The following is a 16,686-nucleotide window of genomic DNA, read 5'->3' as shown; positions in this document are numbered from 1 at the left end:
ATTTAATATTTTTTTCTTAACATGATAAAACTAAGATAAGCTTAAATTAATTTTATATATTGTTAAAATATCCATATTTTCTCACGATATCAGATGAATCCAATATCAATCTTTAGTGAAATTGTGTCCTGGTTTCATTTGTCAGAAAGCGGCGTGATGTGTTACAGTAGTTTTATTGTTCATTGTGACGGTAATTGCAAGTTTTGAGCTAATCATAAATGAAGTGAATCCTACCAAAGATCTCGCTATTGTGTGATAATATTTCTTTTTTTTTTTTATGTAACGGGAACTCAGATATATTATCTTAAGATTTGGTGACTTAAAAGAGTGTGAGTGTTGACAGAGTGAGATCAAGTTTATTTCTGAAAATAAAAAAGGTTGAACAGAAGTGTTTGCATGGTAGAGAGTCTCGCGTGTTTTGTCTGCGTTCGCTCTGCGCTAGCGACCCAGGCTGCGGTGACGAAAAGCTGGACAGGATTTGCCGAGTTTTTCTGCGGAACAATAGGTGGGTCATCTAGAGAAGTGGGTAAGTGGAGAAGTGGAGGGGAAGGAGAGAAAAGGGAGTGTTATTCTTGAAGCCGTGATTGGCGGGGAGGCAGGAAGTCACAAATAGCACACCCGAAACCACTTGGCCGAGGAACGGGCCTATAAAGTATTCCGTATTCCTGGTTTCTTGCCGTGCTCGTCTGCCATTGGCTAGACGCCTTCCTCCCAGCCAGGAAGAAGCAAATTATCTTCCTTTCTTTTTTTTTCGCCCTGCTTTCTTGTTAAACGTATTATGCGGCTTCCGTTCGTAAGCGACCTCCGTGGAAGAAAAGCAAACAATGTAAGAAATACAATGGAGGAACGGTAGAAAAGAAAGGCATTTGATAAAACGACAATAGCACTTGAATATTTTTTTTTCCTTTCAGACCAGAAGTTACGCGTTGCGTCTCTACATTACAACCGCTGATTGTTTCTTCGAGGAAAGATTAATTATTCACCTTAAAAATCTGATCGTTTAATTGACCATTGCTACGTTGGTATTGGCAGGTTACAACCCTATAATTTTACCACCAATCTAATAATCATTCAAACTTAATTATCTTAAATTAATAGGGCATGGCTGTGACTCAGATTTTAACATCTGCAAATCAAGTGAATTGGTAAGGAAATGGCCACAGGCTAGATATAGTTGTATTTGGGGGAAAAATATTTCGTGTCCAAGTAATTCTCACATCATTTTAGTTAAATGCTCTCGTTTGGTTTGATAGTACAATTTCTACGTGCACTATTTATTTATAGACGAATCGCGTGTTGTAACGTAGTGACCGCACTGTCATTGTACGAGCCAAGTGTGGAAACAGCCCACGTTGCAACAATAAAAGTAAAATACAAGTTGGAAATCTAATAAACAGTCGAACTGTTCTGCAAAGTACAACTGTCGTTGCGCGTTTTCTTTGGTGGGAAACCATCCCATAATTTGCACGGAGTGTGTTTTGGGGGAAACCTTGCGAAGCTTGAATCTGCACGACCAAGTTTATAACTAGGTACTTCATGCTTTAAGAAGAAATAGCAGGGAATTTTCAACGAAAGTTCACAATGATGACACAGCATCCAAGCTCCAGTGTCTACAACAGAATGAACCAATATTACCATCGTGATGGCTCAGTTGACGCCCTCTTTAGCTCAGTTGGATGCACACCGGCTATTGGTACTAGTGGTTCTAGGTTCGAGTACAGGATAAAGCAATGGTGTTCATTTGTTTTGCCTTAGTTCGGTCACAAATAATACAGTTGCTGAAATGTTCAGAGATTTTGGGTGGTCAGCTAAAGGTCTCGCCAAATCGAGAATTTTATTCCCCTTGAAAAAACATTCTTCTTTGGTCCAGGGATAGAATGTTGTGTGATTCCTTATCTTCATATTGCAGAAGGCAGCGGAAGCCAATGTAGTATCATCTCGCCTTGTACGCTGCATTCAAGTCATAGCAAGTTGCGTATGGCGATGGCTGGAAATTGAAATCGGGATTATTAACCCATTATCAATAAGTAGAGACCTGCAAAATTCGCGGATTCATTTCGTGATATGCTACAATTCAAATAATTATACCTTAGCGCTGCTTCTACCACTGGTTCACTGTTAATCTGGATTAATGAGGGCCAATTAGAGATCCTCGCTCAAAGAAGTGTCGAATCACAGACACTCAGTCGAGACGACTCACAAGTCAGCAGCCAATGAACAGGTGGCATTTGCCCGAGTGTGTAGAGTGTAGTAGAGTCTATCCTGGAGGTCATTGAACCCGCGAATTTTGCAGGTCTCTATCAATAAGTGAAGTATTTTTTTCCTACAAGCATTTATCTTTCTCACAGTCAAGTGCTATTCAAGTTTTTTTTTAAATTGCATCTCCTCAACCTGTTGTATACTCGTAGATAGAGTGACGCTTTTTTTTTAGCGGATTCATTAATTAGTCAACTAGACTTAAGGGACAAAGGCATATACCTACATTTACTTCACGTTGATAATTGGACTACAGTGCTCTTGTGACGCCTTAAACGACCTTGAGACAGTTATAAACCAGGAGAAGAAGTGGTTATCCAATTATGTGCAACCCGCCAAAGGATGTAACCTTGTTACTGACCAATGAACATTAAAATAATCCTCTATTATGTAGAGGCATGTTATGTATAGCTTGGAGAGAAACTAATCCACAAAATAATCTTGTCTCTGCCAATAAATAAAATAAGTAAATCATTTTTGAACTTTTATTGATAGCAAAAAACTCAATATAATCTAAGAATTAACAAGCAATTAGTAGAGTGTACAGAGCAGACGTAAATGATTTGTACAAGTGAACTGCGTGTGTAGATTGTGTATGGTAAGTCGGGGGAAGATGCCACACTTAAGGGTTGATTTTTACAAAATTAAATTATGGATACATAGGAAAAAAACTCTAAACTGTACTACTACATTCGTATATCGTTTATCTAAATTAATTTTGAACAGGCATTCTAAAAAAAATTCTAATGAAAATTAGTGGTATATAAAAGTAATGTCTGACTGGTATATTCCCCAACAGTCGGGGAAAGGTGCCACTTATCGTGGGGGAAAATGCCACCCCGTGGAAAAATTGAATAAAGTTCGTATGTAATTTTAGTACACTACAAAAAGCTCGTTCATTAATTTATGAATTAAAATTTACACACAGTACTAAAAGAGTTATTTCACTTATTAAAATCCAGTTCCAAACATGATGGTGTGATCAACACTTGTGGCAATGCAGCTTGTCCGAACTACAGACTTCATGCAGTCATTTTCTACAACTAACCCACTGTATCCAGCCATATTTGGAGCCTCTTTTAGCATAGCCATATCCATAACACACAACACAAAAATCATGACTACTGTTCATGTTCTCGAGATCATCATCGCTGTCATTTCTTTGTAAGGAAGAAGCATCACTACATGAGGTCAATGAACTCACGTTTACTCTTTTCTTTTCTTTTGCGGAACACATTTCCCTTGATTTTCATTCTTTTGTGTACCATTAGTCTTGTTTTTATTATTTCTGACTTGCTTATAAAATAACATTTCAATTAATCTTTTTTTGTGAATTCAGAATAAATTAGTGCTGTCTGCTTCCTCCGAACAGACGACTTAAGCATTCCAACTGGGACGGGGCTTATCTCTTCGAAAGCACTGTTATTGCCATCCTTATCTAGCAAAGTGCGTTGTCACTTCAGGTGCCTTGCAAAGCGTAAAATCCTTGGCAGGAATTAATGTGTCGTTTTCCACGCCATGTGAACATGAAGCACTTGTTGACGCAGCATTTAATCTGGTCACCTTCTGCAAGAGTGGCACATGTGTCTTAGCAAGATTCCGTGTTCTAACTGCAAGGAGGTATCCTGTAGCTGTGTCTGATACAGAAAATGCGCGAGCTGGAATTTTCTGATAATTGTAAGGATATATGCCACAATCAGAAAAACCTGCCGTACAATTTCCCTCCGTTGCTGCTGCGCTCCAAGCTGTATTCAAAAATGCTCGCGTCTGTTATCTTCGGGGTTGCTGTGTATCCACGTTGCCAAAAAGTCTTTAAATATTTGTCCGTTGGTTGTAAATACTGAGTCGTGTGACTTGGAATGCAGAGTAGAATTACGTCACTGTCCGCAGAAAAATCCAGAACATCAACGTCAGAGCAGTGGAAAATGTGGCCGTCTGAAATTAACGAACAATTTTCCGGTTCATTGCGAGGCACATAACGTGATTTCAGCCAGTCTAAAAAACATTCTCAGCATTTAATTTAGCAGTCATATTGTTTATTTCGGATTAAGAACCAGGTAACATACTATCTTCAAATTCTGAATTTTTTCGTTTTCCTCAGCATTACAGCACCCAATAACCCTAATCGTCTCAACTTTGTCTACGGAAGTTACGTGATGAACATCCTTGCTCTCCTTGGTAATTATCACCCCACATGGATCATTGTTCATTTGAAGAACACATTCATCCATGTTACGGATTTTCCTAGGATTATTAAGAAAACCATTTTCCTGATAAACACGTAACAGAAATTTTAAATAATTGGAAACCTGTTTGGGGCAGTACTAACCCCACGTGCAATGGAAATGCCGTGTGATTTTATGTTAGATAATTATGACATTTCAAAAATAATAGCTAGTAATAACCAGCTAATTTAGAATAAGGTTTCAAGCCATCCATCTTTGCGAAAAGATAACCTACTTATTTGTCGAATAATTTTAGGTGTTGGCGTCAAACCTGCATCTTCTAGTCGTTGAACATACTTCACTAAAGATGTATTATGTTCATTTCCAAGACAACCTAAAACGTTTAATGTTTTCATGTGGGCTTGCTAGAATGTATGCAGTGGTATAAAATCATTTTAAATAGTTTATTAAATTATTAACTTACCTGCTATTCAAGACGCTCCTTTAACAACATTCCTAGATTCAATTCGCATTTTCAGTGTTCTGTACGGCCATGGTTTTCAAACTGGTGCCGCTTGCGTATGCTAGGGGTGTCACGTCAATAATATTTAATTTTCACAAAGATTATCAATTTGGAAGTAGATTTCTTATCTAAGCTCTATGGTCTATGAGTAGGGGCATGCAGATTTCGCGAAAAAATTTCGAGACTAGATGAAAGTTAAAACACTATAGCTTCGCCTGTGTTTCGTGATTGGGTGAGTTTCTCCCAGGTACATTTATATTGTAACACCAATCACAGATTCAGTGCGGAAGTAAACGCGTCCTGAGTGGCTCTTTTAAATAAAACAACGACTTCTCTCGCAGACGGCCGCCAATCACAAGGAAGAAACCACAGGTGCGGGTATACCTTGTTGCAGTCTAATAAGTGTTCAGATCTTTTCGCGAAATATGCTTGCTCCTATCTATGGGTCCAGGGAGTCTATGGTATAGACGCTATACTACGTCTGCAACTCTTCGGCCATTTTTGTAGTTGTGTGTCATTTGTTTCAATAGTATCAGGTTCTTGTCATCGCAAAAAAAATCTAATGGATTTGACATTAAAATCCATCTTTTATTTTAAAAGACTGATTATTTAGTGAATAGAGTAGAGACTGCGTACAAAGTTATATTTTCGTCATAGTTCTATTAAATTAATGTTTTGACTAGAGGTTTTTAGTTTTGGAGTAGACGAATTTGCAGTGCATCACATGTTTTAACTCAGCAGATGAAATAATAGCCTAATCAGCCACAAAAAACATGATACTGTTTTGGGAGATATCTGCAATGGAATGAAAATTATTTTTGATTTGATTCACTAATTTTGTTGCAGAATTATGGAAAACAGGCTCAAAACTAGATCTTTGAAACGTAAAGTTGGTGAACTCCCTAAAGCTTCTGAAGCTACTGATTCAAAGGCAACCGGCATTGTTGTAGGAGACGGAATGTCCCAGCAGACAGCTGCGGGCCTAAGACCTCAAAATTGGTCTGCCTCAGTTGACGGAAAGGCAACTCACGACCAAAATGAAACATACACCTATGATCACATGACCTTCGGGACATTTACCAGACTGATAATTAAATAAGACATTTAAAAATTCACATATTCTAACTTGTTATATGAAGGAATAATAGCTGCACCTGTTAGAGGCCGAGCAGCCATCTTTGTGTTCAGGGCTTGCTTCTAGGAGCGCTGAGATTGCATAGTGCCATATTTGATTTGTGTCGTCACGGAGACCATGAATTATTAAATTGATTTCAATCCTTGGTTCAATTCCTGGTAGATTCAGAAAAACTTAATTTTAACCTAAAATTGCCTTTTTAATTAAATATGATGAAAAGTCCCAAAGATAACTAAATTCCTCATCTTAGAGCCATCAGTAATTCAGTAATGTTATATTGGCAACTATTTTGTATATCTACAACTGTTAACCTAAAAATATGAAAAATATTCTAAAATTATTAAAAAAATATATTTCTATTCTTGGTTCAATCCATGGTCAGTGCTATGTTAAAATAGTTATAAAATTAAATTATTTTTCCCATCACATTTCGTCGAGTTTCTTAATCATTTTCACTATGAAAAATGACTCTATACAATACAACTGTCCGCCAAAATAAATAAGTCACGCAATTTCACTATACCCACCATGACTGCCGTATTCTGTGCATATTATGATTACTAGAGTGCCAACTACAAGCATATAGACAAAGCATCTCCGAGCCATGAGGTGTTCTTTGTCAATACTAAGAATGCAATACATCCCAGTAAAAACCAATTACAAGCATATAGAACGAGCGTTTCCGAACCAAGAGACATTCTTTTTTGAAAATCGGCATTTCTTTCAACCAAGAAACCTTTTTTTTTCCTTTCGAAAAATTAAAAACCAAATTCAAGCAATAACATGGGAGTTTCTCAACCAAGAGGCCTTATTTTCCGATACTTGTCACACATTTTAAAAAAAAATCCGTGGCCTATTTCAAGCAAACAAAACAAGAGTATCTTAACTGATATACCTACTGTATGTATAAAACTAATTACAAGCATACAAACTATTTAAATAGGCATGTTTATGCTTACTATAGGCCTAAACATTATGAAAGTGAATCCTTGCCACATAGCAGGCACGTATTAATTTATGTTCTTGGTGCATGTTAAGATGGTGTTCAATTTTTTATGTCACTTAAAAACATTACAATAATGTAGTTTTCAATGTAGTATAGTCTCATTAAGAAAATTGGTACATTGAAATTTAACTAAAACCTTTTTTATAATCTAACAAAATAGCACTGCTATACCCACGGTTTAATGCAAAAACAATTATAAAATTTTTTGAGAGCTGACTTGTGCTAACCCGATGATTGTCTGTGATTAGTTAATCAAAAGCTTTAATAGGAGATGTGACCTTTTCCTCGTAAGATTCATCAGTTATACCACTGTAAGAGAATTTGAACCAGTAAGTTATTTCAGTAACTTGTTTCTAGAACTACTTATAAACATGCTTCCTTAGTTTTAATATAAGTGATTCATAATTTTCTCGTACAGCATATGTATGTGTGTACCTATGTAGTTGGATATTAAAAAAAATTGTGTTTTATAGGAATATGTGTTTATTCGCATTAAACACATTCTAAGAACATTTTGACACATTCATGAAAATCGCTTTATGATATTAGTATTGTGTTTATGGCACACCAATTAAATAAAAAATGTTAAATAATGTTGTTCTACAAGAATGTTGCATTGGTGGCTGCGATATAAAAAAGGAGATTACTGCGTTTATCCACTTATTTGTAATAGACAACAAAGTTGTTAAGTTGTTGGAGAAATTTCAAAGTTTTTACAGTTTGAAGTCTTAAAAATAAACTCACGATATTCTTACGGCATCGTCATCTATTAAATTATGATCTAAAATCAAACACATTATATACATTTTAACGAAAAAAGTCAATGATTCCAACTAGTATTTGAACATATTTGTTCAGGAAAAATCATGTTTTATATTTGTTTACTTACAAGAACATACTTTGCCAATTACACTGATACAATTTGCTGTGAATCTATGAGCTTTTCATCTCACAGCGCACTCCAAATGAAATAATAGTTCTACGTAATTCCAAAGAACTAATTCTTATTAGGCTATTCTATATTTACATTTTCCGTTGTAGACTATGTAAACCGGCAGAATATAAACTTAATTAGCTCAAAACAGGTAAAGGCAGTACACATAAAAATACAGTTATCAGTAAATTAAGAAAGATTCCCTAACAAATCTGTAACCAGAGCTCTTCCTAAAGTTCAGGTAATAAAAAAATAACTAACAGCATAGCTTACATATACCTATTGTTAATTATTATTAAAATTTTAATTTCATTTTTGTGGCATTACAATATTTTTACAAGTTTGGCAAGTTTTTAGTTGTTAAAAAAAGTTCAGGAAAATATATTTTCCTGCATTTTGTATCACAAAAATATTTAACTTAACAGTTTTTATTAATTAGGTCTAAGTACCAAAAAAGTACTTCAAAAAACAGTCAATACATATTTGTTACATATATTTAAATTAAATTGCTGAATTTTTAATGAATATTGATAATTAGCAATGCAGAAAGATTCATGTTTTTTTCTCGTTCGATTTACATTAATTGTGCATTTTTCAGTTGCATATGCGGTAAGTGTGGACGACTATTGCTTCTTTACTTAAACCATTTTGCATTTTATTTAAACTGCGGAATACGAGTAAAACCTTATATAATTTTGTGTGTAAAAAGTTATTTGCGAAGCATGTAACAGCATGCCAACTCTGACTATTCTTGGCACGGAAATTTAACCTCGTAAGAATGATTATTTTCTTTTTCATTTTCACCCGCAGTAGCTTTCTTCGCCACCGAAGATTGCTACCACACAAACTCGTTAAGTGTAGACCTTACAGATTATTTCTTTCTTCCGCTATAATTCATGGAGGCTGGCACGCTACCCAGTGTGATTTACAGGCGATATCAGGCCAAAAGAGAGACTGAGAGGGGAGATGCTACCGGATTGGATATTTTTTTTTTTTTTGTGGAGTTGGCCTCCAGTTTAGGCGTGGAAGAAACACGCTCTGAAGGTAAATTTAAGGCACGTTTTTTTTGCTGCGATGATAATTTAGCGAGGAAAGAGATATCTCACGAGATGCATGGCAGGTTTACGTTTTATGTTTAGTCAAACCTGAGGTGGAATATGTAAAAAAATTTATATTAACTACCTTCTTCTTGGTTTTCTTTTACACTGTTAAACATGTACACCTTTAATTTACGAAGAACGCTGGTTACAAATTACCCAGGGATCTTCGTGAAGTTACGGCCGTCTTCGTGAAGTTCAATTTGAGTTCAATTACGTTGAACATGAATCCAAAAAAAAAATATTGTTTGTATATTATCAAACCTTTAAAAAAATAGTTAAATAAACAGAAAGGCCACTCTTCGTTTAACCAAGTGTTTTTTTACCCTTTATTAGAACGAAAATATGGCCTAGTTTCTACGATGATTCAGTTATTTTAAATAATGGAGAACTCTACGTATATCTAGTCAAATTCTACGTTGATAAGTCGGTAAATTTACTGTCATTTCTAACAGTGTGAATAAAATAATTTATTTTATTTTTACAAGTCATTGTGCTTGATAAAAATTTAAAAAGAATTTTTATTGATGTACTTACAGCTTTTAAACTATGTTATATTATTATATTCATCCAGATGTTGACATTAAAAAAAGTTACCAAAATTTAATATCACCAAAATTTAAAAACAAGTGGAGTATCAATGTAAAAAAAAATCATTAAAAAGTTTCTAAGTCTGTAGTTTCGATGAATTAACTTTGTTAAACGGCGCACAAGCTTGTGTTGCAAAAAATTCGTAGCAGCGTGTTCGCGAATAAGCGAGGACTGGAAAAATTCGCAGTCTCAATGACCTCTAGGATAGCCTCTAATATCCCTTACATACTCGGGCAAATTACACATGCTCATTGGCTACTGACTTGTGAGACATGTCAGCCTGGGATGCTTCCTATTCGATACATCATTGGTCGATGGTTTTTCATTTGCCCAAAGTCCTTCAGATAAACTGTGGGCCAATCACAGAAACAATATGAAGGTACATGTGTTTGGATTCCATCACAGAGCGAAATGAATCCGCGAATTTTTCCGCTCTCTTAGTGAGTTAGTGAGTTCTTTAAATTTGGATATTTTTATGAACATAAGAATTTCCTCAGTGCGAGCTCGTAAATAATTGCACCTCGCTTGTCAAAAACATTTGGACAACTCCTTTTGGTGTGCTCGGTCGTCGTGATTCATATGTAGGGGCATGCAGATTTCGCGAAATGATTTCGAGATTAGATGAAAGTTAAAACACTATAACATCGTCTGTGTTTCGTGATTGGGTAAGTTTCTCCCAGGTACATATATATTGTAACAACACCAATCACAGTGATTCAGTGCGGAAGTAAACGCGTCCTGAGTGGCTCGTTCAAATAAAACAACGACTTCTCTCGCAGACGGCCGCCAATCACAAGGAAGAAACCACATGTGCGGGTATACCTTGTTGCAGTCTAATAAGTGTTCAGATCTTTTCGCGAAAAATGCCTGCCCCTATTCATATGGCGTGAGAACTCGACTCTGATTCTTCGTCTGGTCCGGATCCCACTTCTGCGTTCGACGTCCAACGTCCAAGTCTCTCCTGTTGGCAGACCTGGGAAGGGAAACTTCAACTTTACAATACTTTGTCCACGATCACTTCGTGAATCTACTTCGCTTCAGGCTATACAGCGCCAACATAATCAAGCCTTTTTTTTAGTATATCCTTTGTCAGGTTACGCTTGACTGGGTAACCACTTTGTCTCTTTGTTTATTACTGGCTTACTTTAGGCTTACATTAGTTAACGTAAATTCAACGTTTTTACGAATTAGTTAAATATGTTTTCTGTAAAAATTAAAGTGACTGCAAATATTGTCTATAATTTACTTGAATTTCAGACAAACACCGGTCAAACCAAACTTTATTATGATTTTATTTTAAGTTATTGCTAGTTGACAAAAAAATTGGAAATACCCGCAAATTAAAATCAAGATATAAACTATTACAGTTTGGTTAACTTTTTTTAATAGAAAAAATCTTATAAATATTTGTGTCAAAGCTGTCTTAACAAGCGCAAATGTGATTGTCCAAAGCGATGGATCATGTCAGAAAAAGATAAGCTGTGAAAAGTAATATGATTATTGTAATCTGTGTGAAAATTATAAACAACAAATTGACGTTATTTTGTATTATGTGGAACCTGTTGTTGATACCGACTGTTAATAAGTGTGCTTATTTAATGAAAAGAGGTGAAAATAGCATATAACTTAAATATATATGCTGATTATGATATTCATGGGGGAAGTATAGGATCACAATACTTCTTAAACAAATTTTAAGCGACGAACATTAGATTTTAATATAATGGTCAATAGCACACATTAAAAAATTAATTTATAGTAAAAGATAAATATTTACTATACATATGTAGTTGCATTATAGCCAAAAAATGAATAATTTATGACACTTTAAACAACAAATATTTGTATTTTTTTCATATATGTTGAATTATAATTTGGTCCTGTAGCTAAGCAAAACGCGCAAACACACATATACTTTCTGCAACACATACATTTTAAGTTTATTATAATCGTTTATTGAAAGTAAAGATCTAAATTTTTCATGTAGCAACAACAAAAATCAGATTTTAACATTACGTCAAAATGATTTTGCAGTAATTTGTAGTCCGTTTTAAATAATAGAGGAAAACTGTAAAACTTTTATCATTCTTACTAAATCTATACTTGTATGAAAGATACCTGGTAGTTTTGTAATATGAAGAATATTATGTCAATAAATTTAAAAAGAAAATGTAAGCAAAATATTTTAATGAAGTGTTCGTGTTGAAACTACATATATATGTATATGTATATATATATATATATATATATATATATTTGTTTTAAGATTTGTAGTGTTATTTTTCTTCAACTGTTGTAAACTTGTCTTTACTAATCATTCACTACCTGTTCCTTAAAATTTGATTAAACTAAAGATCATGCAATTACATTAAAAATATAAAACTGTAGTTGATTTGCCTATTCTTAAAGGTATTTTAAACATGACTTTACCAACTATTCCTTTTTTTGGTGACTAAAAAAGACACGCGAATATTTGTTCATTAATACCAATGAACGAAAGAATTTTGTAGTTTTACGTCAGGTGCAGGACCAAAATATATTAAAAATTATAAGACAGGAAAAAACTCATCTTTTAGTTTAGGCTGGTTGCCATTTAAAAACTTCAGGAATTTGCAACAAAGATTAATACGTAAAAAACACAGATAACGTGCCAATATTAGTTTTCTAATTTTACATGCTTAGACAACACGTGATTCTGTAAAAGCAATTTACTTGGAAAAAAAGACAGCAAAGACGAAGAAAGTAACCTGACAACGACAAGAAAATTGCATCTTGAAAAGTGAATATACAACAACAGCTTTAGACAATAAAATAAAAAAAAACGAAAATAACAGATAATCTAGACGACACCACGATGCATGATGCAACTTTCTCGCCGTTGTCAGACTACGCTGTGTGAGTATCTTCTGTCGATTTTTCTTAAAAATTCAATCAGTGAAATCTTCTGTGTTGTTTACGCATGTAATATCTGACTTCAGCTAATATTGGTTTGTTTCCATTTCTTTATTTATCTTTGTTATCTACTTCTGAGGATTGGTTTTACAACCTGCATACTAGTAAGAGCGTATGTCATTAATATAGTCTTCAATAAATATTTCCCTTTGCAAAATATTCTGGTAACGTTCTCAAATACTTTGTCTAATATTTGACGAAATATTTAGGTTTCACGGGTTCTGTGACTTTTGAATCAAAATAAAAGATATAAAGGACTTATTTATTGTAAAATTTAAGTAATTAACCATAAAATCCATTAAATTGTAACAAATCATCAGTTTTAACGATTCAGTACCAAATAAAGTTTTTGAAGTAACATGGTTTTCATTTAGTAATTTTTATCACATATGAATGATAAAAGAATTCATACAAATCTGGTCGTTACTATAAAAAATTGTATAAGTTCAATTTTGCAATAAATTTAAATTGTTGAGGATGCATATTTGTCGATAAAGGTAAAATAATTTTGTCTTAATTTTATTGTAAATTTACGTGGTCATCATTCATCTATATGTAAGGAACACAATACCAAGGGGAAAATGGCATGCTTGTATAGAATACCTAACGAACTTATCATAAAATATGCCGATTCGGGCAGAATTATTAAGATGCAAAATTTGCTAGTCGGTATCCTTCATGCACGCAATTTCACATACACGGAGTAGGAAATTGGATGCAATGCTGTAACGTTGTTCCACGCAGCTATTTATTTATCGAATAAACCTTCGTCAAAATATCTGCCACAACATTTCACTTCTGTGAAATAATTTATTCCGTAACTAAAACTAGTGATTATTTTTGGCAGTGACAACTTGAGGATTATTAGTTACAATCTATCTCACTGGAAATTGGTTATATTTTTAGCTGTGGTTGGTGAAGGTGTTTTTATCCAGATATAAAAGTTACAAAACTATTGCACTTCAATGACCCGCCATAAGTAGTTATCTGCCAAATTTCGCATTATTATTTCATAACAGACCCTAATGCAAACTGTTTTAAATTTAAGTGACTTCTATCAATAGACAGATATTTAATTTACCTTCTCTTCCTGAAGGACAATAAGCCAATAACAATATTGTGGAAATTATATAATTAGAGATCCGGAAATTTCGCGGATTCATTTATTCGCAAGCTAGAATGCAAACCTTCACACTCTCGCACTGTGTTCATGATTGGCCCGCAGTTGTTTGGACACGCCCGTCTACGACCGTGAGCCAATGATGCCCAGCTAGGAGAGAAGTAAGCGAATCAGGTAGTGCCAACTAACAAGGATGAAAATGTTCTCGCTAAGAAATCAACCAATGGGAAAGTAAACATGGGTCGAGCACACCTATAACTTTGAATTCTATCCTGAGGCCAGAAGAATCCCCGAAATTTCCGGGTCTCTATATATGATTCAATGAAGTGAGACGAGGAACGAAGGTAAAATGTGACTTCATCCAATCAACATGAGACAGGGTATTGGTAATTAACAAACACGTGTAGCGAAAATACGCAGATTGTTAAAGTTTCAAGCCAAATCAGTAGGGGCCGGAAAAATTCGCGGTTTCGTTTGATTTCAGGATAGACTGCACATTCCCCTGTACACTTGAGCAAATAACGCAAGTTCATCGTCTCAGCTGGTTTGTCTGTGATTCGATCCTTCTTTGGTTGAGGTTTTATAATTGGTTGAGATTCGTCCTGTTGAACAGTAAGCCAATAGCAAAATCATTATAAAGGTATATGTATTTGAATTCTAGCCTATCGTCGAATGAATCCACGAATTTTTCCGATCCCTACAAATCAGTAAGAAAATGCTACAGTGTTTGAAAATTACCTTAACACTGAATAGTTTTCGAGAAATAGATCTTTCACTTTTGATCACCGGTGAATGTGGCACTACATTTTAGAGTATAAACGTTTACCTCTTGTGAACCACCAAACAAATCATTTATTTGCTAACTAAAACTGAGAGTTGTTGGATATCTTATTGTTATTGTTCATCAAAATAAATTAGCTCCGTTCAAACTTTCTAGGGTAATATTAGAAAATGATTTATAGTTTGGGGCATGCCCACGCCAACAGTTCCTTCGTTGTGATTGGCGGCCGCCTGCCATGGTAGCTATTGCCACCTTTGCCAAAGCCAATCAGGACGAGTTTTCTTCAGCACAAAATTGCTGCACTCTATATTTCTTATATGGAACAGAATTTTTCACGTAAAATTACGTATATATTTAAATTTGTACATTTAAATTAATACAACTGTATTATTTCAAAGAGTGTTCGAGGTAATACCGTATTCAAATTTTCACCCGGGCATTTATGCTTATTTGTTGTCCCAGTATATCCAATAGATACCCTGCATAGCTTTCCAGTATTAACTGCGCACATTAATTAGCATAATAAAATAAAGTAAATTTTTTTAATATTAGATTATGTTTTAAATGGTGTAAAACTATGCTTGAATGAAAAATCAATTAACATATTAAATTATGTGCCAATTTTCGTAAGAAATACTCAGTATTATCTCGAAAAATATATTTCATAAATGCAAAAATTTACATAGCGATCTATGTGTTGTACAGAGCTACAGTATATTCCTTGTAGTCATATAAACATATTTAGGGCAACTGGTTTATATAGAACTCCTTTTTTTAAAGTAAAGAATTTCATTTCTTTTCATGTGCAGGATTCACGTGTCGACAGTATACATGCACCACAGAGAAACTAAAACAATCGCGAAATACAGACGGTACTACAATGCATTAACACACAGTCTCGATACCTTTTCGCGAAAATGACATTCCCCTATTTACAGTTTACAAATCAATGCAAATTTGACGTAACGAAGGTCTTTTACAGACGATGCATAAACGTTCTCAACCGTAACAGCTCAGTCTTCATTGCCCATCCCAGAGCCAAACGTTATTTTGCCAGAAAGGACAAGAAGTGTGTTTTTTTTATAAATAAAATCTAATGAAAAAAACAGCTAATTGTTTCCGGGAAGAATCACCTTTACTTAGTGTTACATGTAAAGTATGCCTTATGGTTAGAGACCGGAAAAATTCGCGGTTTCATTTCGCTATAGGCTAGAATCCAAATGTGTTTAACCTTTTGCTGCTTCAGTGATTGGGCCACAGGTTGTCTGAAGGAATCAGAGTCAATGAATAATCCTCAACGAAATAAGTATCGAATTAAATCATTCTAGTTAATAGTTGTCACGAGTCAGTAGCCAATGAGATGTAATTTGTCCGAGTGCATAGATGATCTTGGAGTCTATCCTGTAGGTCGTTGAATCAGCGAATTTTTCCGGTCCCTACTTATGGTTTAGTGATAAAGATGATAAAGATAGTTGTCCGAAGGTTTTTATGATGCCTCATATTCAACGCCCAAGGCGTAGTATCTTTTAAGTTTTTGAAGGTTTTGTGGTCTGCGTTTCGCTTTATGAGGGCGAAGGGGCCTCGCATCATCCAGTTTATAGGCATTCGTGACCAAAGTAACTCACTTATTCCTGGTAATCTGGTTGAGTGCCTTTGAAGCCTTTGAAGATAACTGCAACAAGGCGTGACGAACCGTCAAGCACATCGTCGCTTTCAGGGATGTGGATTCAACCTAGAAGTCAGGAAATGTCATAGCATCCATAGAGTTTAAATTATTTAAATCTCTTTATTCGGCGAAGAATTAAAACCAATTATTTGACTAATTGGTCAGGCGTATTTTAACTTCTTGACAAACACCTGGACAAGTGTTGAATTACAATAATAAAATTTTTTAGATAAGAATAATATTCAAATTAGTTTTTCTGGAATTTCCTTTTCACAGTTATTAAAAATATTGTATTTTTCTATTGCAATGATTTTAACATTGATTTTTACCATTCTGTTAAAATAATTGTTTTGAATTACTTTCTTTATATGAGGTGCTAAATTTTTCGCGCCAATGTCTTATCCTTTTTGCTAATAAGAACACTTGTCTACCGATTTGAATTAGTTCCATTAGTAACTTT

Source organism: Bacillus rossius, chromosome 2 (genome assembly GCF_032445375.1).
Source record: "Bacillus rossius redtenbacheri isolate Brsri chromosome 2, Brsri_v3, whole genome shotgun sequence".
Classification (NCBI taxonomy): Eukaryota; Metazoa; Arthropoda; class Insecta; order Phasmatodea; family Bacillidae; genus Bacillus; species Bacillus rossius.
This window is presented reverse-complemented; position numbering follows the sequence as displayed.